The 26,432-nt window shown below is 45.6% G+C and overlaps 2 long non-coding RNA genes and 1 pseudogene across 5 annotated transcripts; 2 read left to right on the top strand and 1 right to left on the bottom strand.

Moving 5' to 3' along the window:
• Nucleotides 1-1,613: 1,613 nt before the first annotated feature.
• Nucleotides 1,614-26,432, top strand: LOC127921296 (ADP-ribosylation factor-binding protein GGA2-like; annotated as a pseudogene).
• LOC127921299 (uncharacterized) lies at nucleotides 19,931-20,880 on the bottom strand. Its single transcript, XR_008108661.1, has 3 exons — nucleotides 20,725-20,880; nucleotides 20,168-20,468; nucleotides 19,931-20,081 (listed from the first exon to the last, which is right to left on the bottom strand). It is a non-coding gene; the product is annotated as an uncharacterized LOC127921299 (long non-coding RNA).
• Nucleotides 22,272-23,917, top strand: LOC127921297 (uncharacterized). 4 transcript variants are annotated; one of them, XR_008108647.1, is made up of 3 exons: nucleotides 22,272-22,462; nucleotides 23,164-23,268; nucleotides 23,315-23,917. It is a non-coding gene; the product is annotated as an uncharacterized LOC127921297 (long non-coding RNA). The 4 variants fall into 4 exon arrangements; XR_008108650.1 differs by having other exon boundaries at nucleotides 22,272-22,420; nucleotides 23,185-23,268; XR_008108649.1 differs by having other exon boundaries at nucleotides 22,272-22,399; nucleotides 23,122-23,268.

Consider the following 26,432-nt stretch of genomic DNA (forward strand, 5'->3'; position numbering starts at 1 on the left):
TCTCTTATGTCTTCAGTGGGAACTCCCAAATGTATTCAACATTAAATTGATTATGGTTGATTGTCCATTTTGGGGCGGCAGGTAGCCTAGTGGTTAGAGTGTAGAGGCGGCAGGGTAGCCTAGTGGTTAGAGTGTAGGGGCGGCAGGTAGCCTGGTGGTTAGAGTGTAGAGGCGGCAGGGTAGCCTAGTGGTTAGAGTGTAGGGGCGGCAGGTAGCCTGGTGGTTAGAGTGTAGAGGCGGCAGGGTAGCCTAGTGGTTAGAGTGTAGGGGCGGCAGGTAGCCTGGTGGTTAGAGTGTAGAGGCGGCAGGGTAGCCTAGTGGTTAGAGTGTAGGGGCGGCAGGTAGACAGGTGGTTAGAGTGTAGAGGCGGCAGGGTAGCCTAGTGGTTAGAGTGTAGGGGCGGCAGGTAGCCTGGTGGTTAGAGTGTAGAGGCGGCAGGGTAGCCTAGTGGTTAGAGTGTAGGGGCGGCAGGTAGACAGGTGGTTAGAGTGTAGAGGCGGCAGGGTAGCCTAGTGGTTAGAGTGTAGGGGCGGCAGGTAGCCTGGTGGTTAGAGTGTAGAGGCGGCAGGGTAGCCTAGTGGTTAGAGTGTAGGGGCGGCAGGTAGCCTGGTGGTTAGAGTGTAGAGGCGGCAGGGTAGCCTAGTGGTTAGAGTGTAGGGGCGGCAGGTAGACAGGTGGTTAGAGTGTAGAGGCGGCAGGGTAGCCTAGTGGTTAGAGCGTAGAGGCGGCAGGGTAGCCTAGTGGTTAGAGTGTAGGGGCGGCAGGTAGCCAGGTGGTTAGAGTGTAGGGGCGACAGGTAGCCTAGTGGTTAGAGTGTAGGGGCGGCAGGAAGCCTAGTGTTTAGAGTACGGTGACCGAAATGGTTGCTCGATCGAATCCCAGAGCTGACGAGGTAAAAATCTGTCGTTCTGCCCCTGAACAAGGCCATTATTGTAAATAAGAATTTGTTCTTAAATAAAGGTTAAAAATACATTAAAAAAAAAAGATAGAATGAAAGTTATTTTAGATATATGGTAAGTTGGTGTTTTCATTTTATAAAGCATTTTTACAAAATAAAAGTCTCACTGTAGCTAACCTGTTTACCACATCCGGTCTCAGGGATGGTTAACTCTGGAAACTCCTTTAGTCTCTACTGAGTTCGGTACATCTGCCTTTAGTCTTGCACCTTATTAGCGGAACAGTCTTCAAAATGTTCTCAAATCTGTTTGTTCTGGTGTCTCTCGGTCAATTCAGAAAGCTGATTGAGGACATTATTACTGATGAATGTGTTTGTTTTATGACGTTATTCTTTCTGTATTTGGGTATTTATATTGGTTTTCTTTCTGTATTTGGGTATTTATATTGGTTTTCTTTCTGTATTTGGGTATTTATATTGGTTTTCTGGAATTGATCTACTTCAAGGCTCATCTGTTAAAGAGACATTGGTCTCAGTATTACTCCCTGATCAAATACAGGTTAAATTAAATAAATACATTTGTATTATTATATATATATATTATTATATTATTATAGCTCAAACTCATAAACCAAAAAAAGGAAAAGTTGTGACATATTTTCAAAAAAAACTGCTGTGGAAAGAAACGTGTTTACGTTGCATAGCATCGGGACGTAGCTCGGCCGCGGATAAGTTGTAATAAAACTGGTATGCGACTTACATTCCAAATTACCCCCTTTTTCGTTTAATAGTGCACTATTTTTAGCCGTAAGGATCTGGTTAAAGTGAGCGTGCTAGGAATAGGGTACCATTTGGAACGTCATAACTTCTGACTTCGCAACTCGAGTCACATGTCGCGGCTGTGAGCTGGTCTCTCTAGACGAGTTGACACTTCTTTCCGCCCGCTAAGAGGACGGTGTGAAGTTTTGAGAAGTCACGGAGTACCGGGAGAAGGCGACAGCAAAGGCCATGGCGACCGGAGACAGTGGCGGAGAGAGTCTAGAGTCGTGGCTGAGTAAGCTAGATGACACGGGGAATTCGTTTTTTTTCTTTCTTTTTCTTCAGAGAGTTTGTTTAATACATTTCTTTATAGTAGTGCGATTATATATTTTTGTCGTTTGACAATAACTTGTCTTATGGTTCACATTTGGAAATGTTGCATCTTGAAGTTGTGCGTGACGGAAAGTCGAACCTTAGTCGAGCCAGTTTAATAAACAGGCTTTATGTCTCGTCATTTGTATGAGCGCGTGCAAATATGGCGAGCGGTATTTACAGCTGCTGTAACTGTAGTTGAAACTGCCTTGTTGTCGCGCTGCATTGAAGTGGCGTTTTACATCTCATGTTTACTTTGCTTACTTTACTTTACTCATGTTTACTTTGTAGCAAATTCCGCGGAGGGAATTACGGAATAAAAAGTTACAAAGTTTGATTGTGAAGGGCATGCATGGTTTATAATTTATTACCAATATGTTCATTTTTAAACGCAACAAAATAGCTTTGAAAGAACAGGAAGTATGAGAAAGAAACATCTTATCAGCCAGTCACGCGCTCATCCAGATGTTTTTTTAAAAATCTTCTCCTTTCCTTCGACTAACCAACACCCAGCGGTGGAAAAAGTACCCAACTTCTCATACTTGAGTAAAATATACCTTTATTAGTCCAAGTGAAAGTCACCCAGTAAAATCCTACACGAGTAAAAGTATTTTGGTTTTTAAATATAAGTATCAAATGTAAAAATGCTAAAATATTCTTAAGTATCAAAAGTGAAAGTATAAATCATTTAAAATTCCTTATATTAAAGCAAACCAGACGGGACCATTTTTTAATATATATATATATATATTTTTTTACAATTTACGGATAGCCAGGGACACGCTCCAACACTCAAGACAAACGAAGCATGTGTTTAGTGAGTCCACCAGATCAGAGGCAGTAGGGATGACCAGTGATGTTCTCTGGTAAAGTACTTTAAAGTACACCACTGACTACACCCACTACACGGCACAGTGAGCTTCCGGTTCTAGTTCAATGTTACAACATCGTCATTGTAGAACACACACTTGCAGGGACCTTCCTTTGATGAGAAGGGCAAACGTTTGTTTTTCTTCTTCTATATTTGTTTCTATTTATATCCCAGGCAGGTCACAGACCCATCTAATGCAACGCTAGGCTGATAGGCTCCTTTCTCTCTCTCTCTCTCTCTCTCTCTTCTCTCTCTCTCTCTTTTCTCTCCCTCTCTCTTTTCTCTCTCTCTCTCTTCTCTCTTTCTCTCTCTTTTCCCTTTCTCTCTCCTCTCTTTTTTCTCTCTCTCCTCTTTTCTCTCTCTTTTCTCTCTCTTTCTCTTCTCTCTTCTCTCCCTTTCTCTTCTCTCTCTCGCTCTCTCTCTTCTCTCTCTCTCTCAGACAAGGCCACAGACCCGTCTAACTCAGAAGACAGGTGGGACAGTATCCAGGGCTTCTATGACCAGGTCAACCAGGAGGCTGATGGGTGAGTAGACACTATGGCTGTGTCCCCCAAACGGCAGCTTATGACCAGGACAACCTATTATCTATATAGTGAACTACTGATGACCAGGACAACCTATTATCTATATAGTGAACTACTGATGACCAGGACAACCTATTCTCTATATAGGACACTACTGATGACCAGGACAACCTATTCTCTATATAGGACCCTACTTAGGGGCTCTGGTCAAAAGTAGACCTAGTGCACTAACAGAAGTAACCCAAATAGTACCCTTCCCTGTCTATAGCGCTAGGGCCCATAGGTCCCTGGTCCAAAGTAGTGCACTATATAGGGAATAGGGTACCGTGTGGGACGGAACCTTGGACACAGCAGAGGATAGACAAGATATTTCACATTTCAAAAACCAGCCCTTTTTTTTTTTACACAGATAAGAAATGTTTCTTTCCAATAACCACAAAGTTGTTTTCACATTAGTTTGTAATCTAGATTACACACTGTCATTCTGAGGAACCACTTGTGTGTTGTGTGGGACATCACTGAAAACTACTTCTCCCTTTTCTGTATTGTCATCAGCAAAATAAAGTGTTAGATTAAGAAGTGTTGTCTCCCTGGAGACATAAAGAACCATTGTTAGATTAATAAGGGATTCTAAATGCCCTCTGATTGTATAGCAGTAGGCTACAGGGATTCTAAATGCCCTCTGATTGTATAGCAGTAGGCTACAGGGATTCTAAATGCCCTCTGATTGTATAGCAGTAGGCTACAGGGATTCTAAATGCCCTCTGATTGTATAGCAGTAGGCTACAGGGATTCTAAATGCCCTCTGATTGTATAGCAGTAGGCTACAGGGATTCTAAATGCCCTCTGATTGTATAGCAGTAGGCTACAGGGATTCTAAATGCCCTCTGATTGTATAGCAGTAGGCTACAGGGATTCTAAATGCCCCTGATTGTATAGCAGTAGGCTACAGGATTCTAAATGCCCTCTGATTGTATAGCAGTAGGCTACAGGGATTCTAAATTCCCTCTGATTGTATAGCAGTAGGCTACAGGGATTCTAAATGCCCTCTGATTGTATAGCAGTAGGCTACAGGGATTCTAAATGCCCTCTGATTGTATAGCAGTAGACTACAGGGATTCTAAATGCCCTCTGATTGTATAGCTGTAGGCTACAGGGATTCTAAATGCCCTCTGATTGTATAGCAGTAGGCTACAGGGATTCTAAATGCACTCTGATTGTATAGCAGTAGGCTACAGGGATTCTAAATGCACTCTGATTGTATAGCAGTAGGCTACAGGGATTCTAAATGCCCTCTGATTGTATAGCAGTAGGCTACAGGGATTCTAAATGCCCTCTGATTGTATAGCAGTAGGCTACAGGGATTCTAAATGCCCTCTGATTGTATAGCAGTAGGCTACAGGGATTCTAAATGCCCTCTGATTGTATAGCAGTAGGCTACAGGGATTCTAAATGCCCTCTGATTGTATAGCAGTAGGCTACAGGGATTCTAAATGCCCTCTGATTGTATAGCAGTAGGCTACAGGGATTCTAAATGCCCTCTGATTGTATAGCAGTAGGCTACAGGGATTCTAAATGCCCTCTGATTGTATAGCAGTAGGCTACAGGAATTCTAAATGCCCCCTGATTGTATAGCAGTAGGCTACAGGGATTCTAAATGCCCTCTGATTGTATAGCAGTAGGCTACAGGGATTCTAAATGCCCTCTGATTGTATAGCAGTAGGCTACAGGGATTCTAAATGCCCTCTGATTGTATAGCAGTAGGCTACAGGGATTCTAAATGCCCTCTGATTGTATAGCAGTAGGCTACAGGGATTCTAAATGCCCCCTGATTGTATAGCAGTAGGCTACAGGGATTCTAAATGCCCTCTGATTGTATAGCAGTAGGCTACAGGGATTCTAAATGCCCTCTGATTGTATAGCAGTAGGCTACAGGGATTCTAAATGCCCTCTGATTGTATAGCAGTAGGCTACAGGGATTCTAAATGCCCTCTGATTGTATAGCAGTAGACTACAGGGATTCTAAATGCCCTCTGATTGTATAGCTGTAGGCTACAGGGATTCTAAATGCCCTCTGATTGTATAGCAGTAGGCTACAGGGATTCTAAATGCACTCTGATTGTATAGCAGTAGGCTACAGGGATTCTAAATGCACTCTGATTGTATAGCAGTAGGCTACAGGGATTCTAAATGCCCTCTGATTGTATAGCAGTAGGCTACAGGATTCTAAATGCACTCTGATTGTATAGCAGTAGGCTACAGGGATTCTAAATGCCCTCTGATTGTATAGCAGTAGGCTACAGGGATTCTAAATGCCCTCTGATTGTATAGCAGTAGGCTACAGGGATTCTAAATGCCCTCTGATTGTATAGCAGTAGGCTACAGGGATTCTAAATGCCCTCTGATTGTATAGCAGTAGGCTACAGGGATTCTAAATGCACTCTGATTGTATAGCAGTAGGCTACAGGGATTCTAAATGCCCTCTGATTGTATAGCAGTAGGCTACAGGGATTCTAAATGCACTCTGATTGTATAGCAGTAGGCTACAGGAATTCTAAATGCCCCCTGATTGTATAGCAGTAGGCTACAGGGATTCTAAATGCCCTCTGATTGTATAGCAGTAGGCTACAGGGATTCTAAATGCCCTCTGATTGTATAGCAGTAGGCTACAGGGATTCTAAATGCCCTCTGATTGTATAGCAGTAGGCTACAGGGATTCTAAATGCCCTCTGATTGTATAGCAGTAGGCTACAGGGATTCTAAATGCACTTTGATTGTATAGCAGTAGGCTACAGGGATTCTAAATGCCCTCTGATTGTATAGCAGTAGGCTACAGGGATTCTAAATGCACTCTGATTGTATAGCAGTAGGCTACAGGGATTCTAAATGCCCTCTGATTGTATAGCAGTAGGCTACAGGGATTCTAAATGCCCCTGATTGTATAGCAGTAGGCTACAGGGATTCTAAATGCCCTCTGATTGTATAGCAGTAGGCTACAGGGATTCTAAATGCCCTCTGATTGTATAGCAGTAGGCTACAGGGATTCTAAATGCCCTCTGATTGTATAGCAGTAGGCTACAGGGATTCTAAATGCCCTCTGATTGTAGGCTACAGGGATTCTAAATGCCCTCTGATTGTATAGCAGTAGGCTACAGGGATTCTAAATGCCCTCTGATTGTATAGCAGTAGGCTACAGGGATTCTAAATGCCCTCTGATTGTATAGCAGTAGGCTACAGGGATTCTAAATGCCCTCTGATTGTATAGCAGTAGGCTACAGGGATTCTAAATGCCCTCTGATTGTATAGCAGTAGGCTACAGGGATTCTAAATGCCCTCTGATTGTATAGCAGTAGGCTACAGGGATTCTAAATGCCCTCTGATTGTAGGCTACAGGGATTCTAAATGCCCTCTGATTGTATAGCAGTAGGCTACAGGGATTCTAAATGCCCTCTGATTGTATAGCAGTAGGCTACAGGGATTCTAAATGCCCTCTGATTGTATAGCAGTAGGCTACAGGGATTCTAAATGCCCTCTGATTGTATAGCAGTAGGCTACAGGGATTCTAAATGCCCTCTGATTGTATAGCAGTAGGCTACAGGGATTCTAAATGCACTCTGATTGTATAGCAGTAGGCTACAGGGATTCTAAATGCACTCTGATTGTATAGCAGTAGGCTACAGGGATTCTAAATGCACTCTGATTGTATAGCAGTAGGCTACAGGGATTCTAAATGCACTCTGATTGTATAGCAGTAGGCTACAGGGATTCTAAATGCACTCTGATTGTATAGCAGTAGGCTACAGGGATTCTAAATGCCCTCTGATTGTATAGCAGTAGGCTACAGGGATTCTAAATGCCCTCTGATTGTATAGCAGTAGGCTACAGGGATTCTAAATGCCCTCTGATTGTATAGCAGTAGGCTACAGGGATTCTAAATGCACTCTGATTGTATAGCAGTAGGCTACAGGGATTCTAAATGCACTCTGATTGTATAGCAGTAGGCTACAGGGATTCTAAATGCACTCTGATTGTATAGCAGTAGGCTACAGGGATTCTAAATGCCCTCTGATTGTATAGCAGTAGGCTACAGGGATTCTAAATGCCCTCTGATTGTATAGCAGTAGGCTACAGGGATTCTAAATGCCCTCTGATTGTATAGCAGTAGGCTACAGGGATTCTAAATGCACTCTGATTGTATAGCAGTAGGCTACAGGGATTCTAAATGCCCTCTGATTGTATAGCAGTAGGCTACAGGGATTCTAAATGCACTCTGATTGTATAGCAGTAGGCTACAGGGATTCTAAATGCCCTCTGATTGTATAGCAGTAGGCTACAGGGATTCTAAATGCCCCCTGATTGTATAGCAGTAGGCTACAGGGATTCTAAATGCCCTCTGATTGTATAGCAGTAGGCTACAGGGATTCTAAATGCCCTCTGATTGTATAGCAGTAGGCTACAGGGATTCTAAATGCCCTCTGATTGTATAGCAGTAGACTACAGGGATTCTAAATGCCCTCTGATTGTATAGCAGTAGGCTACAGGGATTCTAAATGCACTCTGATTGTATAGCAGTAGGCTACAGGGATTCTAAATGCCCACTGCTAGTTTATAAATCTACTCTCCTATTCCCAGTCCTCAGGTTGCCACTCGTCTCCTGGCCCACAAGATCCAGTCTCCTCAGCAGAGAGAGGCCCTTCAGGCCCTCACAGTAAGATAACACACCATAATGTTATTATACTATAGTAATAACTATATAATACTGTTGTAAAACCCCCTCTACGTAACAGCTTTTATCCAAAGCGACTTACAGTCAGTCATGTGTGCATACATTCTACGTATGGGTGGTCCCGGGAATCGAACCCACTACCCTGGCGTTACAAGCGCCATGCTCTACCAACTGAGCCACAGAAGGACCACCCAGGGGAACAGGGAACAGGGTGTTCCCTACACACTGACTGGGGCTGTCTGTTAATGGATGCACCCTGTTCCCTACACACTGTCTGTTAATGGATGCACCCTGTTCCCTACACACTGACTGGGACTGTCTGTTAATGTATGCACCCCTGTATAGGATACTATAGTAATAACTATATAATACTGTTGAAGATCCAGTCTCCTCAGCAGAGAGAGGCTCTTCAGGCCCTCACAGTAAGATAACATTATACTATAGTAATAACTATATAATACTGTTGAAGATCCAGTCTCCTCAGCAGAGAGAGGCTTTGCAGGCCCTCACAGTAAGATAACATTATACTATAGTAATAACTATATAATACTGTTGAAGATCCAGTCTCCTCAGCAGAGAGAGGCTCTTCAGGCCCTCACAGTAAGATAACATTATACTATAGTAATAACTATATAATACTGTTGAAGATCCAGTCTCCTCAGCAGAGAGAGGCTCTTCAGGCCCTCACAGTAAGAGGTTGAAAGATATGAAGGAAATGCATTGTGTGGCTTTTCTTGGCTCTTGTGGATTCTGTCACGTGAAGGAGCGCCCAGGGTTTCACGCGTTGCTAGTTAGTGAAGCGAGAGAGAGAACTGGAACGAGAGGAGAGAGAGAACTGGAAGGAGAGGAGAGAGAGAACTGGAAGGAGAGGAGAGAGAGAACTGGAACGAGAGGAGAGAGAGAACTGGAACGAGAGGAGAGAGAGAACTGGAACGAGAGGAGAGAGAGAACTGGAACGAGAGGAGAGAGAGAACTGGAACGAGAGGAGAGAGAGAACTGGAACGAGAGGAGAGGGAGAACTGGAACGAGAGGAGAGAGAGAACTGGAACGAGAGGAGAGAGAGAACTGGAACGAGAGGAGAGAGAGAACTGGAACGAGAGGAGAGAGAGAACTGGAACGAGAGGAGAGAGAGAACTGGAACGAGAGGAGAGAGAGAACTGGAACGAGAGGAGAGAGAGAACTGGAACGAGAGGAGAGAGAGAACTGGAACGAGAGGAGAGAGAGAACTGGAACGAGAGGAGAGAGTTCAGTCTACACACTGTCTGGGGCTGTCTGTTAATGGATGCACCCTGTTCCCTACACACTGACTGGGGCTGTCTGTTAATGGATGCACCCTGTTCCCTACACACTGACTGTTAATGGATGCACCCTGTTCCCTACACACTGACTGGGGCTGTCTGTTAATGGATGCACCCTGTTCCCTACACACTGACTGTTAATGGATGCACCCTGTTCCCTACACACTGACTGGGGCTGTCTGTTAATGGATGCACCCTGTTCCCTACACACTGTCTGTTAATGGATGCACCCTGTTCCCTACACACTGACTGTTAATGGATGCACCCTGTTCCCTACACACTGTCTGGGGCTGTCTGTTAATGGATGCACCCTGTTCCCTACACACTGTCTGGGGCTGTCTGTTAATGGATGCACCCTGTTCCCTACACACTGTCTGGGGCTGTCTGTTAATGGATGCACCCTGTTCCCTACACACTGTCTGGGGCTGTCTGTTAATGGATGCACCCTGTTCCCTACACACTGTCTGGGGCTGTCTGTTAATGGATGCACCCTGTTCCCTCCACACTGACTGGGGCTGTCTGTCAATGGATGCACCCTGTTCCCTACACACTGACTGGGACTGTCTGTTAATGGATGCACCCTGTTCCCTACACACTGACTGGGGCTGTCTGTCAATGGATGCACCCTGTTCCCTACACACTGACTGTTAATGGATGCACCCTGTTCCCTACACACTGTCTGGGGCTGTCTGTTAATGGATGCACCCTGTTCCCTACACACTGTCTGTTAATGGATGCACCCTGTTCCCTACACACTGACTGGGGCTGTCTGTCAATGGATGCACCCTGGGTTAGTGTAGTCTAGGCTGGGTTACTGTAGTCTAGGCTGGGTTACTGTAGTTTAGGCTGGGTTACTGTAGTCTAGGCTGGGTTACTGTAGAGCTCTGTGTGACTGCTGCTGAAGTATAAAGGGCTTTAGAAAATAAATGTGATTGATTTATCTGCAGTTCCTGGGTCAGTGGTGTGGTGCGGAGGTGAAGCTGAAATACACTTCCTGTAGAACCTATAGAATTCTGACATCACTGTTTCCCACAGGTTCTAGAAGCCTGCATGAACAACTGTGGTAAGAGGTTCCACAGTGAGGCGGCAAAATTCCGCTTCCTCAATGAACTCATCAAAGTCCTGTCTCCAAAGGTATGAATGACCCCAAAGGTTTTGTAAGGAATGTGTCTGTGGTCATCCCAAATGGAAGCTTATTGGGAAGCCTATTAGGCTGGGTTACTGTAGAGCTCTGTGTGGTTTAGGCTGGGTTACTGTAGAGCTCTGTGTGGTTTAGGCTGGGTTACTGTAGAGCTCTGTGTGGTTTAGGCTGGGTTACTGTAGAGCTCTGTGTGGTTTAGGCTGGGTTACTGTAGTTTAGGCTGGGTTACTGTAGAGCTCTGTGTGGTTTAGGCTGGGTTACTGTAGAGTTTAGGTTTGGGTTACTGTAGAGCTCTGTGTGGTTTAGGCTGGGTTACTGTAGTTTAGGCTGGGTTACTGTAGAGCTCTGTGTGGTTTAGGCTGGGTTACTGTTTAGGCTGGGTTACTGTAGTTTAGGCTGGGTTACTGTAGTTTAGGCTGGGTTACTGTAGAGCTCTGTGTGGTTTAGGCTGGGTTACTGTAGAGCTCTGTGTGGCTTAGGCTGGGTTATTGTAGTTTAGGCTGGGTTACTGTAGTTTAGGCTGGGTTACTGTAGTTTAGGCTGGGTTACTGTAGTCTAGGCTGGGTTACTGTAGTCTAGGCTGGGTTACTGTAGTCTAGGCTGGGTTACTGTAGTTTAGGCTGGGTTACTGTAGTTTAGGCTGGGTTACTGTAGTCTAGGCTGGGTTACTGTAGTTTAGGCTGGGTTACTGTAGTCTAGGCTGGGTTACTGTAGTTTAGGCTGGGTTACTGTAGTCTAGGCTGGGTTACTGTAGTTTAGGCTGGGTTACTGTAGTTTAGGCTGTTACTGTAGTCTAGGCTGGGTTACTGTAGTCTAGGCTGGGTTACTGTAGTTTAGGCTGGGTTACTGTAGTTAGTTACTGTAGTCTAGGCTGGGTTACTGTAGTTTAGGCTGGGTTACTGTAGTCTAGGCTGGGTTACTGTAGTCTAGGCTGGGTTACTGTAGTCTAGGCTGGGTTACTGTAGTTTAGTCTGGGTTACTGTAGTTTAGTCTGGGTTACTGTAGTCTAGGCTGGGTTACTGTAGTCTAGGCTGGGTTACTGTAGAGCTCTGTGTGACTGCTGCTGAAGTATAAAGGGCTTTAGAAAATAAATGTGATTGATTTATCTGCAGTTCCTGGGTCAGTGGTGTGGTGCGGAGGTGAAGCTGAAACTGTGTGTGTGTGTGTGTGTGTGTGTGTGTTAACAGTTCCTGGGTCAGTGGAGTGGTGCGGAGGTGAAGCTGAGGGTGACGGAGGTTCTGTACAGCTGGACTTTGTGGCTCAAAGAAGAACCCAAGATTCAGGAGGCCTACCGCATGCTGAAGAAACAAGGTCCATTACAACACCTCAGAGCCTTTTAACCGCTACTCAGAACCATTATACCTTAGAACTCTAGCCCCTTAGAACCAGGAGGCCTATCACTCAGGAAACGAGGTCTGTTACCGCTCAGAACCATTATACCTTAGAACCAGGAGGCCTATCACTCAGGAAACGAGGTCTGTTACCGCTTAGAACCATTATACCTTAGAACTCTAGCCCCTTAGAACCAGGAGGCCTATCACTCAGGAAACGAGGTCTGTTACCGCTCAGAACCATTATACCTTAGAACCAGGAGGCCTATCACTCAGGAAACGAGGTCTGTTACCGCTTAGAACCATTATACCTTAGAACCAGGAGGCCTATCACTCAGGAAACGAGGTCTGTTACCGCTAGAACCATTATAACTTAGAACCAGGAGGCCTATCACTCAGGAAACGAGGTCTGTTACCGCTCAGAACCATTATACCTTAGAACTCTAGCACCTTAGAACCAGGAGGCCTATCACTCAGGAAACGAGGTCTGTTACCGCTCAGAACCATTATCCCTTAGAACTCTAGCACCTTAGAACCAGGAGGCCTATCACTCAGGAAACGAGGTCTGTTACTGCTCAGAACCGCTATACCTTAGGAGGCCCAGCGCATGTTTTAAAAAAAACAAGGTCCATTATGATATAGAACCGTTACAACATGTGGGCCCAGGTCAAAGGTCGGGCTCTGTAAAGAGAATCGGGTGACGTTTGGGGAAACAACGACTCATTATCTCTCCGTGTCTGTTCTTCAGGCCTTGTGAAGAAGGACCCTAAACTCCCAGACACCATTGTGATGCCTCCTCCCTCACAGAGAGTTGAGGACTCTGTGTTCAACCAGGTGGACAAGGCCACGGTGTGTGTGTGTGTGTGTGTGTGTGTGTGTGTGTGTGTGTGTGTGTGTGTGTGTGTGTGTGTGTGTGTGTGTGTGTGTGTGTGTGTGTGTGTGTGTGTGTGTGTGTGTGTGTGTGTGTGTGTGTGTGTGTGTGTGTGTGTGTGTGAGAGCCTTTTTTAGTTGATCTTCTTGTCCTATGTCTCTTAATGTGTGTGTGTGTGTGTGTGTGTGTGTGTGTGTGTGTGTGTGTGTGTGAGAGCCTTTTTTAGTTGATCTTCTTGTCCTATGTCTCTTAATGTGTGTGTGTGTGTGTGTGTGTGTGTGTGTGTGTATATGTATGTGTGTGTGTGTGTGAGAGCCTTTTTTAGTTGATCTTCTTGTCCTATGTCTCTTAATGTGTATGTGTGTGTGTGTGTGTGTGTGTGAGAGCCTTTTTTAGTTGATCTTCTTGTCCTATGTCTCTTAGTGTGTGTGTGTGTGTGTGTGTGTGTGTGTGTGTGTGTGTGTGTGTGTGTGTGTGTGTGTGTGTGTGTGTTTTGTGTGTGAGCCTTTTTTTAGTTGATCTTCTTGTCCTATGTCTGTTAATGTGTGTGTGTGTTTCCAGTTGTTAGCCACACTCCTGAAGAGCAGTAGTCCTGAAGATCTGCAGACAGCCAACAGACTGATCAAGAACACCATCAAAGAAGTGAGACCACGTTGGTGTGTGTGTGTGTTGGTGTGTGTGTTGGTGTGTGTGTGTTGGTGTGTTGTGTGTGTTGGGGTGTGTGTTGGTGTGTGTTGGTGTGTGTGTTGGGTGTGTGTTGGTGTGTGTGTTGGTGTGTGTGTTGGTGTGTGTTGGTGTGTTGGTGTGTGTGTTGGTGTGTGTTGGTGTGTGTGTTGGTGTGTTGGTGTTGGTGTGTGTGTTGGTGTGTGTTGGGTGTGTGTGTTGGTGTTGGTGTGTGTTGGTGTGTTGGTGTGTGTGTTGGTGTGTGTGTTGGTGTGTGTGGTGTGTGTGTTGGTGTGTTGGTGTGTTGGTGTGTGTGTTGTGTGTGTGTTGGTGTGTTGGTGTGTGTTGGTGTGTGTTGGTGTGTGTGTTGGTGTGTGTTGGTGTTGGTGTGTGTGTTGGTGTGTGTTGGTGTGTGTGTTGGTGTGTGTTGGTGTGTGTGTTGGTGTGTTGTGTGTGTTGGTGTGTGTTGGTGTGTGTGTTGGTGTGTTGGTGTGTGTTGGTGTGTTGGTGTGTGTGTTGGTGTGTTGGTGTGTGTGTTGGTGTGTTGGTGTGTGTGTTGGTGTGTTGGTGTGTTGGTGTGTGTTGGTGTGTTGGTGTGTGTGTTGGTGTGTTGGTGTGTGTTGGTGTGTCTGTGTGTGTGTTGGTGTGTGTGTGTCCGCGTGCGTCTCTGTCTCTCTGTGTGTGCCTGTTGGTGTGTGTGTGTTGGTGTATGTTGGGGTGTGTTGGTGTGTGTGTGTATGTTGGGGTGTGTGTGTGTGTGTATGTTGGGGTGTGTGTGTATGTTGGGGGTGTGTGTGTGTGTGTATGTTGGGGTGTGTGTGTGTGTGCATGTTGGTGTGTCTGTGTGTGCATGTTGGTGTGTCTGTGTGTGCATGTTGGTGTGTCTGTGTGTGCATGTTGGTGTGTCTGTGTGTGCATGTTGGTGTGTGTGTGTCCGCGTGCGTCTCTGTCTCTCTGTGTGTGCCTGTTGGTGTGTGTTGGTGTGTGTGTGTGTCCGCGTGCGTCTCTGTCTCTCTGTGTGTGCCTGCCTGTTGGTGTGTGTGTGTGTGTGTGTACCTGTTGGTGATGGTTGACTGCTGTATTGTTGTCTGTAGGAGCAGCAGAAAGCAGAGCTTGTATCTAGACGTGTCTCTACCCTGGAGGAGGTCGCTAGCAGAACCAGACAGCTGAGAGAGTTACTACAGCAACACGGTCTCACTGGGCCCTCCACACACCACACTGACCACCTGAAGGTATGGGGCTGTTTCTCTCTGTGTGTACACTAAACAGATACCGTGTGTGTGTGTGTGTGTGTGTGTGTGTGTGTGTGTGTGTGTGTGTGTGTGTGTGTGTGTACACTAAACAGATACTGTGTGTGTGTGTGCACTAAACAGATACTGTATGTGTGTGTGTGTACACTAAACAGATACTGTGTGTGTGTGTACACTAAACAGATACTGTGTGTGTACACTAAACAGATACTGTGTGTGTACACTAAACAGATACTGTGTGTGCTGTACACAGACGGTACTAACACATGACTGTGTATCCTGTCCTTCCTGTAGGCCCTCTACGAGAGCTGTGATAGGCTCAGACCCAACCTTTTCCGATTATTGCGACACCGTCGACGATGACGAAGCTTTAGGTAACTTATCTACGTTTCATATTTAGTCTCTATGTATCCAGATCTACATTGATCATTTAGTGTCTATGTATCCAGATCTACGTTGATAATTTATTCTCTATGTATCCAGATCTACGTTGATCATTTAGTCTCTATGTATCCAGATCTACGTTGATCATTTAGTCTCTATGTATCCAGATCTACATTGATAATTTAGTCTCTATGTATCCAGATCTACGTTGGTCATTTAGTCTCTATGTATCCAGATCTACGTTGATCATTTATTCTCTATGTATCCAGATCTACGTTGATCATTTAGTCTCTATGTATCCAGATCTACGTTGATCATTTATTCTCTATGTATCCAGATCTACGTGGATAATTTAGTCTCTATGTATCCAGATCTACGTTGGTCATTTAGTCTCTATGTATCCAGATTGTCTATGTATCCAGATCTACGTTGATCATTTAGTCTCTATGTATCCAGATCTACGTTTAATATTTAGTCTCTCTGTATCCAGATCTACGTTGATCATTTAGTCTCTATGTATCCGGATCTACGTTGATCATTTAGTCTCTATGTATCCAGATCTACGTTGATCATTTAGTCTCTATGTATCCAGATCTACGTTGATCATTTAGTCTCTATGTATCCAGATCTACGTTGATCATTTAGTCTCTATGTATCCAGATCTACGTTGATCATTTATTCTCTATGTATCCAGATCTACGTGGATAATTTAGTCTCTATGTATCCAGATCTACGTTGGTCATTTAGTCTCTATGTATCCAGATTTATGTTGATCATTTAGTCTCTATGTATCCAGATCTACGTTTAATATTTAGTCTCTATGTATCCAGATCTACGTTGATCATTTAGTCTCTATGTATCCAGATCTACGTCGATCATTTAGTCTCTATGTATCCAGATCTACGTTGATCATTTAGTCTCTATGTATCCAGATCTACGTTGATCATTTAGTCTCTATGTATCCAGATCTACGTTGATCATTTATTCTCTATGTATCCAGATCTACGTGGATAATTTAGTCTCTATGTATCCAGATCTACGTTGGTCATTTAGTCTCTATGTATCCAGATTTATGTTGATCATTTAGTCTCTATGTATCCAGATCTACGTTTAATATTTAGTCTCTATGTATCCAGATCTACGTTGGTCATTTAGTCTCTATGTATCCAGATCTACGTCGATCATTTAGTCTATGTATCCAGATCTACGTTGATCATTTAGTCTCTATGTATCCAGATCTACGTCGATCATTTAGTCTCTATGTATCCAGATCTATGTCGGTCATTTAGTCTGTATCCAGATCTACGTTCATCATTTAGTCTATGTATTCAGATCTACGTTGATCATTTAGTCTATATGTATCCGGATCTACGTTGATCATTTAGTCTCTATGTATCCAGATCTACATTGATCATTTAGTCTCTATGTATCCGGATCTACGTTGATCATTTAGTCTGTATCCAGATCTACGTTGATCATTTAGTCTATGTATCCAGATCTACGTTGATCATTTAGTCTCTCTGTATCCGGATCTACGTTGATAATTTAGTCTCTATGTATCCAGATCTATGTTGGTCATTTAGTCTCTATGTATCCAGATCTACGTTGATCATTTAGTCTCTATGTATCCGGATCTACGTTGATCATTTAGTCTCTATGTATCCAGATCTACATGGATAATTTAGTCTCTATGTATCCGGATCTACGTTGATCATTTAGTCTGTATCCAGATCTACGTTGATCATTTAGTCTATGTATCCAGATCTACGTTGATCATTTAGTCTCTCTGTATCCGGATCTACGTTGATAATTTAGTCTCTATGTATCCAGATCTATGTTGATCATTTAGTCTCTATGTATCCAGATCTACGTTGATCATTTAGTCTCTATGTATCCGGATCTACGTTGATCATTTAGTCTCTATGTATCCAGATCTTCGTTGATCATTTAGTCTCTATGTATCCGGATCTACGTTGATCATTTAGTCTCTATGTATCAGATCTACGTTGATCATTTAGTCTCTCTGTATCCGGATCTACGTTGATCATTTAGTCTCTATGTATCCAGATCTACGTTGATCATTTAGTCTCTATGTATCCAGATCTACGTTGATCATTTAGTCTCTATGTATCCGGATCTACGTTGATCATTTAGTCTCTATGTATCCAGATCTACGTTGATCATTTAGTCTCTATGTATCCAGATCTACGTTGATAATTTAGTCTCTATGTATCCAGATCTACGTTGATCATTTAGTCTCTATGTATCCAGATCTACGTTGATAATTTAGTCTCTATGTATCCAGATATACGTTGATAATTTAGTCTCTATGTATCCAGATCTACGTTGATCATTTAGTCTCTATGTATCCAGATCTACGTTGATCATTTAGTCTCTATGTATCCGGATCTACGTTGATCATTTAGTCTCTATGTATCCAGATCTACGTTGATCATTTAGTCTATGTATTCAGATCTACGTTGATCATTTAGTCTCTATGTATCCAGATCTACGTTGATCATTTAGTCTCTATGTATCCAGATCTACGTTGATCATTTAGTCTCTATGTATCCAGATCTACGTTGATCATTTAGTCTCTTTGTATTCAGATAATCTGGGATCTATTCACACAACTAAACGTGTCCTATTAGCAAAGATGATTCCTCAGTAAAACTCTGAATCAATAATCACCATTACTATTCTGAGTGCCGGAGCGTTCTGTCTTATCATTTAATTGGTCAGAGATATTTTATAAAGACATTTTTACATCAGCAGTTGTCACAAAGTTCTTCACAGAAACTCTGCCATGAAACCCCAAAGAGTAAGCAATGCTGTAGCCTGGAAAAACTCCCTAGAAAGGCCAGAACCTAGGAAGGAACCTAGAGAGGAACCAGGCTCTGGGGAGTGGCCAGTCTTCTGGCTGTACCAGGTAGAGAGGAACCAGGCTCTGGGGAGTGGCCAGTCTTCTGGCTGTACCAGGTAGAGAGGAACCAGGCTCTGGGGGGAGGCCAGTCTTCTGGCTGTACCAGGTAGAGAGGAACCAGGCTCTGGGGGGAGGCCAGTCTTCTGGCTGTACCGGGTAGAGAGGAACCAGGCTCTGGGGGATGGCCAGTCTTCTGGCTGTACCAGGTAGAGAGGAACCAGGCTCTGGGGGGAGGCCAGTCTTCTGGCTGTACCAGGTAGAGAGGAACCAGGCTCTGGGGGATGGCCAGTCTTCTGGCTGTACCAGGTAGAGAGGAACCAGGCTCTGGGGGGAGGCCAGTCTTCTGGCTGTACCAGGTAGAGAGGAACCAGGCTCTGGGGAGTGGCCAGTCTTCTGGCTGTACCAGGTAGAGAGGAACCAGGCTCTGGGGGGAGGCCAGTCTTCTGGATGTACCAGGTAGAGAGTAACCAGGCTCTGGGGGGTGGCCAGTCTTCTGGATGTACCAGGTAGAGAGGAACCAGGCTCTGGGGGTGGCCAGTCTTCTGGATGTACCAGGTAGAGAGGAACCAGGCTCTGGGGATGGCCAGTCTTCTGGCTGTACCAGGTAGAGAGGAACCAGGCTCTGGGGGAGGCCAGTCTTCTGGCTGTACCAGGTAGAGAGGAACCAGGCTCTGGGGGGTGGCCAGTCTTCTGGCTGTACCAGGTAGAGAGGAACCAGGCTCTGGGGGGTGGCCAGTCTTCTGGCTGTACCAGGTAGAGAGGAACCAGGCTCTGGGGGGAGGCCAGTCTTCTGGCTGTACCAGGTAGAGAGGAACCAGGCTCTGGGGGGAGGCCAGTCTTCTGGCTGTAGCGGGTGGAGATTTAATATGTTCTAGGTCAGTAACTTCTCTTCTCCTCTTCACGTCAGGTCATGTCCCTCCTATAAATGTACTATTTTGTTCTTGTCATTATGTTTCCCAGATCCATAATGAACTATCTAAGAGTCTAATCTGTTAGCCAGGCTACTGACCCAATGCTCTAACTGCTAGCTAGGCTACTGATCCAATGCTCTAACTGCTAGCTAGGCTACTGACCCAATGCTCTAACTGCTAGCCAGGCTACTGACCCAATGCTCTAACTGCTAGCCAGGCTACTGACCCAATGCTCTAACTGCTAGCTAGACTACTGACCCAATGCTCTAACTGCTAGCAAGACTACTGACCCAATGCTCTAACTGCTAGCTAGACTACTGACCCAATGCTATGTCTGTTAGCTAGGCTACTGACCCAATGCTCTAACTGCTAGCTGGGCTACTGACCCAATGCTCTAACTGCTAGCTGGGCTACTGACCCAATGCTCTAACTGCTAGCTAGGCTACCTGCTGGTTACTGACCCAATGCTCTAACTGCTAGCTAGGCTACTGACCCAATGCTCTAACTGCTAGCTAGGTTACTGACCCAATGCTCTAACTGCTAGCTAGGTTACTGACCCAATGCTCTAACTGCTAGCTAGACTACTGACCCAATGCTCTAACTGCTAGCTAGACTACTGACCCAATGCTCTAACTGCTAGCTAGACTACTGACCCAATGCTCTAACTGCTAGCTAGGTTACTGACCCAATGCTCTAACTGCTAGCTAGACTACTGACCCAATGCTCTAACTGCTAGCTAGGTTACTGACCCAATGCTCTAACTGCTAGCTAGGTTACTGACCCAATGCTCTAACTGCTAGCTAGGCTACTGACCCAATGCTCTAACTGCTAGCTAGACGACTGACCCAATGCGCTACTGCTAGCTAGGTTACTGATCCAATGCTCTAACTGCTAGCTAGGCTACCTACTGGTTACTGACCCAATGATGTAACTGCTAGCTAGACTACCTGCTGGTTACTGACCCAATGCTCTAACTGCTAGCTACACTACCTGCTGGTTACTGACCCAATGCTCTAACTGCTAGCTAGGCTACCTGCTGGTTACTGACCCAATGCTCTAACTGCTAGCTAGACTACCTGCTGGTTACTGACCCAATGCTCTAACTGCTAGCTAGACTACCTGCTGGTTACTGACCCAATGCTCTAACTGCTAGCTAGACTACCTGCTGGTTACTGACCCAATGCTCTAACTGCTAGCTAGACTACCTGCTGGTTACTGACCCAATGCTCTAACTGCTAGCTAGGCTACCTGCTGGTTACTGACCCAATGCTCTAACTGCTAGCTAGGCTACCTGCTGGTTACTGACCCAATGCTCTAACTGCTAGCTAGGCTACCTGCTGGTTACTGACCCAATGCTCTAACTGCTAGCTAGGCTACCTGCTGGTTACTGACCCAATGCTCTAACTGCTAGCTAGACTACCTGCTGGTTACTGACCCAATGCTCTAACTGCTAGCTAGGCTACCTGCTGGTTACTGACCCAATGCTCTAACTGCTAGCTAGGCTACCTGCTGGTTACTGACCCAATGCTCTAACTGCTAGCTAGGCTACCTGCTGGTTACTGACCCAATGCTAACTGCTAGCTAGGCTACCTGCTGGTTACTGACCCAATGCTCTAACTGCTAGCTAGGCTACCTGCTGGTTACTGACCCAATGCTCTAACTGCTAGCTAGGCTACCTGCTGGTTACTGACCCAATGCTCTAACTGCTAGCTAGGCTACCTGCTGGTTACTGACCCAATGCTCTAACTGCTAGCTAGGCTAACTGCTGGTTACTGACCCAATGCTCTAACTGCTAGCTAGGCTACCTGCTGGTTACTGACCCAATGCTCTAACTGCTAGCTAGGCTACCTGCTGGTTACTGACCCAATGCTCTAACTGCTAGCTAGACTACCTGCTGCCCTAGTATTTTATGTTCTGTTCATTCTTGTCTTCCATGTTGTGTTCCTTCCATTCCAGCTCAGATCCTGAGGGCCAACGATGAGCTGACCCTGGTGGTCAACATGTATAAAGACATGATGGGGGGAGAGAGCAGCAGGATGAGAGGAGGAGGAGGTGGAGAGCCCTCCATAAACAACGGTACATCTGTCCTCTCTACACTACTCGTACATGGTCTACTAACAGGGTGTACAGGTCTACTAACAGGGTGTACAGGTCTACTAACAGGGTGTACAGGTCTACTAACAGGGTGTACAGGTCTACTAACAGGGTGTACAGGTCTACTAACAGGGTGTACAGGGGTGTACAGGTCTACTAACAGGGTGTACAGGTCTACTAACAGGGTGTACAGGTCTGACAGGGTGTACAGGTCTACTAACAGGGTGTACAGGTCTACTAACAGGGTGTACAGGTCTACTAACAGGGTGTACAGGTCTACTAACAGGGTGTACAGGTCTACTAACAGGGTGTACAGGTCTACTAACAGGGTGTACAGGTCTACTAACAGGGTGTACAGGTCTACTAACAGGTCTACTAACAGGGTGTACAGGTCTACTAACAGGGTGTACAGGTCTACTAACAGGGTGTACAGGTCTACTAACAGGGTGTACAGGTCTAGGGTGTACAGGTCTACTAACAGGGTGTACAGGTCTACTGACAGGGTGTACAGGTCTACTAACAGGGTGTACAGGTCTACTAACAGGGTACTAACAGGGTGTACAGGTCTACTAACAGGGTGTACAGGTCTACTAACAGGGTGTACAGGTCTACTAACAGGGTGTACAGGTCTACTAACAGGGTGTACAGGTCTACTAACAGGGTGTACAGGTCTACTAACAGGGTGTACAGGTCTACTAACAGGGTGTACAGGTCTACTAACAGGGTGTACAGGTCTACTAACAGGGTGTACAGGTCTACTAACAGGGTGTACAGGTCTACTAACAGGGTGTACAGGTCTACTAACAGGGTGTACAGGTCTACTAACAGGGTGTACAGGTCTACTAACAGGGTGTACAGGTCTACTAACAGGGTGTACAGGTCTACTAACAGGGTGTACAGGTCTACTAACAGGGTAACAGGGTGTACAGGTCTACTAACAGGGTGTACAGGTCTACTAACAGGGTGTACAGGTCTACTAACAGGGTGTACAGGTCTACTAACAGGGTGTACAGGTCTACTAACAGGGTGTACAGGTCTACTAACAGGGTGTACAGGTCTACTAACAGGGTGTACAGGTCTACTAACAGGGTGTACAGGTCTACTAACAGGGTGTACAGGTCTACTAACAGGGTGTACAGGTCTACTAACAGGGTGTACAGGTCTACTAACAGGGTGTACAGGTCTACTAACAGGGTGTACAGGTCTACTAACAGGGTGTACAGGTCTACAGGGTGTACAGGTCACTGACAGGGTGTACAGGTCTACTAACAGGGTGTACAGGTCTACTGACAGGGTGTACAGGTCTACTGACAGGGTGTACAGGTCTACTAACAGGGTGTACAGGTCTACTGACAGGGTGTACAGGTCTACTGACAGGGTGTACAGGTCTACTAACAGGGTGTACAGGTCTACTAACAGGGTGTACAGGTCTACTAACAGGGTGTACAGGTCTCTAACACTAACAGGTCTACTAACAGGGTGTACAGGTCTACTAACAGGGTGTACAGGTCTACTAACAGGGTGTACAGGTCTACTAACAGGGTGTACAGGTCTACTAACAGGGTGTACAGGTCTACTAACAGGGTGTACAGGTCTACTAACAGGGTGTACAGGTCTACTAACAGGGTGTACAGGTCTACTAACAGGGTGTACAGGTCTACTAACAGGGTGTACAGGTCTACTAACAGGGTGTACAGGTCTACTAACAGGGTGTACAGGTCTACTAACAGGTACAGGTCTACTAACAGGGTGTACAGGTCTACTAACAGGAACAGGTCTACTAACAGGTACAGGTCTACTAACAGGGTGTACAGGTCTACTAACAGGGTGTACAGGTCTACTAACAGGGTGTACAGGTCTACTAACAGGGTGTACAGGTCTACTAACAGGGTGTACAGGTCTACTAACAGGGTGTACAGGTCTACTAACAGGGTGTACAGGTCTACTAACAGGGTGTACAGGTCTACTAACAGGGTGTACAGGTCTACTAACAGGGTGTACAGGTCTACTAACAGGGTGTACAGGTCTACTAACAGGGTGTACAGGTCTACTAACAGGGTGTACAGGTCTACTAACAGGGTGTACAGGTCTACTAACAGGGTGTACAGGTCTACTAACAGGGTGTACAGGTCTACTGACAGGGTGTACAGGTCTACTGACAGGGTGTACAGGTCTACTGACAGGGTGTACAGGTCTACTGACAGGGTGTACAGGTCTACTAACAGGGTGTACAGGTCTACTGACAGGGTGTACAGGTCTACTGACAGGGTGTACAGGTCTACTGACTGACAGGGTGTACAGGTCTACTGACAGGGTGTACAGGTCTACTAACAGGGTGTACAGGTCTACTAACAGGGTGTACAGGTCTACTAACAGGGTGTACAGGTCTACTAACAGGGTGTACAGGTCTACTAACAGGGTGTACAGGTCTACTAACAGGGTGTACAGGTCTACTAACAGGGTGTACAGGTCTACTGACAGGGTGTACAGGTCTACTGACAGGGTGTACAGGTCTACTGACAGGGTGTACAGGTCTACTGACAGGGTGTACAGGTCTACTAACAGGGTGTACAGGTCTACTAACAGGGTGTACAGGTCTACTAACAGGGTGTACAGGTCTACTACTTGACAGAGTTGACAGAGAACCTACCTGTGTGTTCTAGTGTTGTCTCTATTCCTAGGACAGAGAACCTACCTGTGTGTTCTAGTGTTCTGTGTTCTGTTCTAGTGTTGTCTCTATCTCTAGGACAGAGTACCTACCTGTGTGTTCTAGTGTTCTGTGTTCTGTTCTAGTGTTGTCTCTATCCCTAGGACAGAGAACCTACCTGTGTGTTCTAGTGTTCTCTTCTAGTGTTGTCTCTATCCCTAGGACAGAGAACCTACCTGTGTGTTCTAGTGTTCTGTGTTCTGTTCTAGTGTTGTCTCTATCCCTAGGACAGAGTACCTACCTGTGTGTTCTAGTGTTCTGTTCTAGTGTTGTCTCTATCCCTAGGACAGAGTACCTACCTGTGTGTTCTAGTGTTGTCTCTATCCCTAGAACAGAGTACCTACCTGTGTGTTCTAGTGTTCTGTTCTAGTGTTGTCTCTATTCCTAGGACAGAGTACCTACCTGTGTGTTCTAGTGTTCTGTTCTAGTGTTGTCTCTATTCCTAGGACAGAGTACCTACCTGTGTGTTCTAGTGTTCTGTTCTAGTGTTGTCTCTATCCCTAGGACAGAGAACCTACCTGTGTGTTCTAGTGTTGTCTCTATCCCTAGGACAGAGAACCTACCTGTGTGTTCTAGTGTTGTCTCTATTCCTAGGACAGAGAACCTACCTGTGTGTTCTAGTGTTCTGTTCTAGTGTTGTCTCTATCCCTAGGACAGAGTACCTACCTGTGTGTTCTAGTGTTCTGTTCTAGTGTTGTCTCTATCCCTAGGACAGAGTACCTACCTGTGTGTTCTAGTGTTGTCTCTATTCCTAGGACAGAGAACCTACCTGTGTGTTCTAGTGTTCTGTTCTAGTGTTGTGTCTATCCCTAGGACAGAGTACCTACCTGTGTGTTCTAGTGTTCTGTTCTAGTGTTGTCTCTATCCCTAGGACAGAGAACCTACCTGTGTGTTCTAGTGTTGTCTCTATCCCTAGGACAGAGAACCTACCTGTGTGTTCTAGTGTTGTCTCTATCCCTAGGACAGAGTACCTACCTGTGTGTTCTAGTATTCTGTTCTAGTGTTGTCTCTATCCCTAGGACAGAGAACCTACATGTTTGTTCTAGTGTTGTCTCTATCCCTAGGACAGAGAACCTACCTGTGTGTTCTAGTGTTGTCTCTATCCCTAGGACAGAGAACCTACCTGTGTGTTGTAGTGTGACATCATAGAGGCCATGTTGTTTCAGTGTGAATCTCAGTGGTTGTATTTTCATATAGTCTCCATCCCCAGGTCCCAGCAGCCCCAGAGAGATAAAGAGTTACCATCTCATAGACCTGTCAGCCCTGGACTCTCCACAGACACATAGACCACCTTCTAAAGACATGTCTTCCTCCGGCTCACCTCCCCACCACGTCTCCTCCTTCCTGTCCCCCTCCTCTACCCCCCAGCCTCGGCTTGGCACCCCTCCTCCCTCCTCTTCCTCCCCTCCCTCCTCTCCTCTCTCCCGTCAACGGCTCAGCAGTACTCCCCTATCTCTAATCGATCTGGACGTGACAGGTTCGTACAGGTTCCTGTTTCTTTAGAACACCCCCCCCTCCTCCTTTTGATGTGGATGTTTCTGCTGTGATGTCATCATGATCCAGATGTGTTGTGGAACAGAATTCACTTCCTGTATCTGGACTGTAGTGGTGTTTGTGTTGACGTGTGTTCGTGATGTGGTTCTGTGTCTTTATTCAGGGCTGATAAACCAGCATCGTCTCAAAGCCAGAGCAGCACGTACTACCATGAACTACTCCAGGTACCAGTTACCTCTGGATGCGTCCTAAATGGCTCCCTATTCCCTACATAGTGCACTACTTTTGACCAGAATGGCACCCTATTCCCTACATAATGCACTACTTTTGACCAGAATGGCACCCTATTCCCTACATAATGCACTACTTTTGACCAGAATGGCACCCTATTCCCTACATAGTGCACTACTTTTGACCAGAATGGCTCACTATTCCCTACATAGTGCACTACTTTTGACCAGAATGGCTCACTATTCCCTACATAGTACACTACTTTTTACCAGAATGGCTCACTATTCCCTACATATACTTGCACTACTTTTGACCAGAATGGCACCCTATTCCCTACATAGTGCACTACTTTTGACCCAGAATGGCACTTTTGACCAGAATGGCTATTCCCTACATAGTGCACTACTTTTGACCAGAATGGCCTATCCCCTACATAGTGGGTTCACAGGGCCCAAGGGGTTCAACAAACACCAGATCATATTTACACTGATTTGTTCCTCTTCAACACAGATGCCTATTCTCCACCCCCTTTATTTCAGATGAGAGGAGGAGAGGAGAACACAGGGAGAGACCATTCCCTGACCACGTGGGGGTGTGGAGGGAGAGACCACCCACCGGTGGCCCGGGTTGCGGCAGTGGCTCATCAAATGGAACAGACTGGTGAGGGATGGATGGATGGATTGAGAAAGAGAGCGAGAGACATAGTTACCGTGACGATTCAATCTCTTCTTCTTCCTGTCAGGGCGTGCCTTCAGAATCGTCCAATTGTGATGTCAGGATCACCATCAAACTCACAGAGTCAGCCAATGACAGAGTCAGGATCTCCAGAGAAATCAGAGAGTTTCAATCTCCCAGAATCCCTAGCAGAGATCCACGTCCCGCTGGAATCCATTAAACCAAGTAAGGTGGTGTCCAAAAATGGCACCCTATTCCCTATAGAGTGCACTGTTTTTAACCAGGGCTAACTGATAAAGGGGAACCATTTGG

Source organism: Oncorhynchus keta, unplaced genomic scaffold (genome assembly GCF_023373465.1).
Source record: "Oncorhynchus keta strain PuntledgeMale-10-30-2019 unplaced genomic scaffold, Oket_V2 Un_contig_21913_pilon_pilon, whole genome shotgun sequence".
Classification (NCBI taxonomy): domain Eukaryota; kingdom Metazoa; phylum Chordata; class Actinopteri; order Salmoniformes; family Salmonidae; genus Oncorhynchus; species Oncorhynchus keta.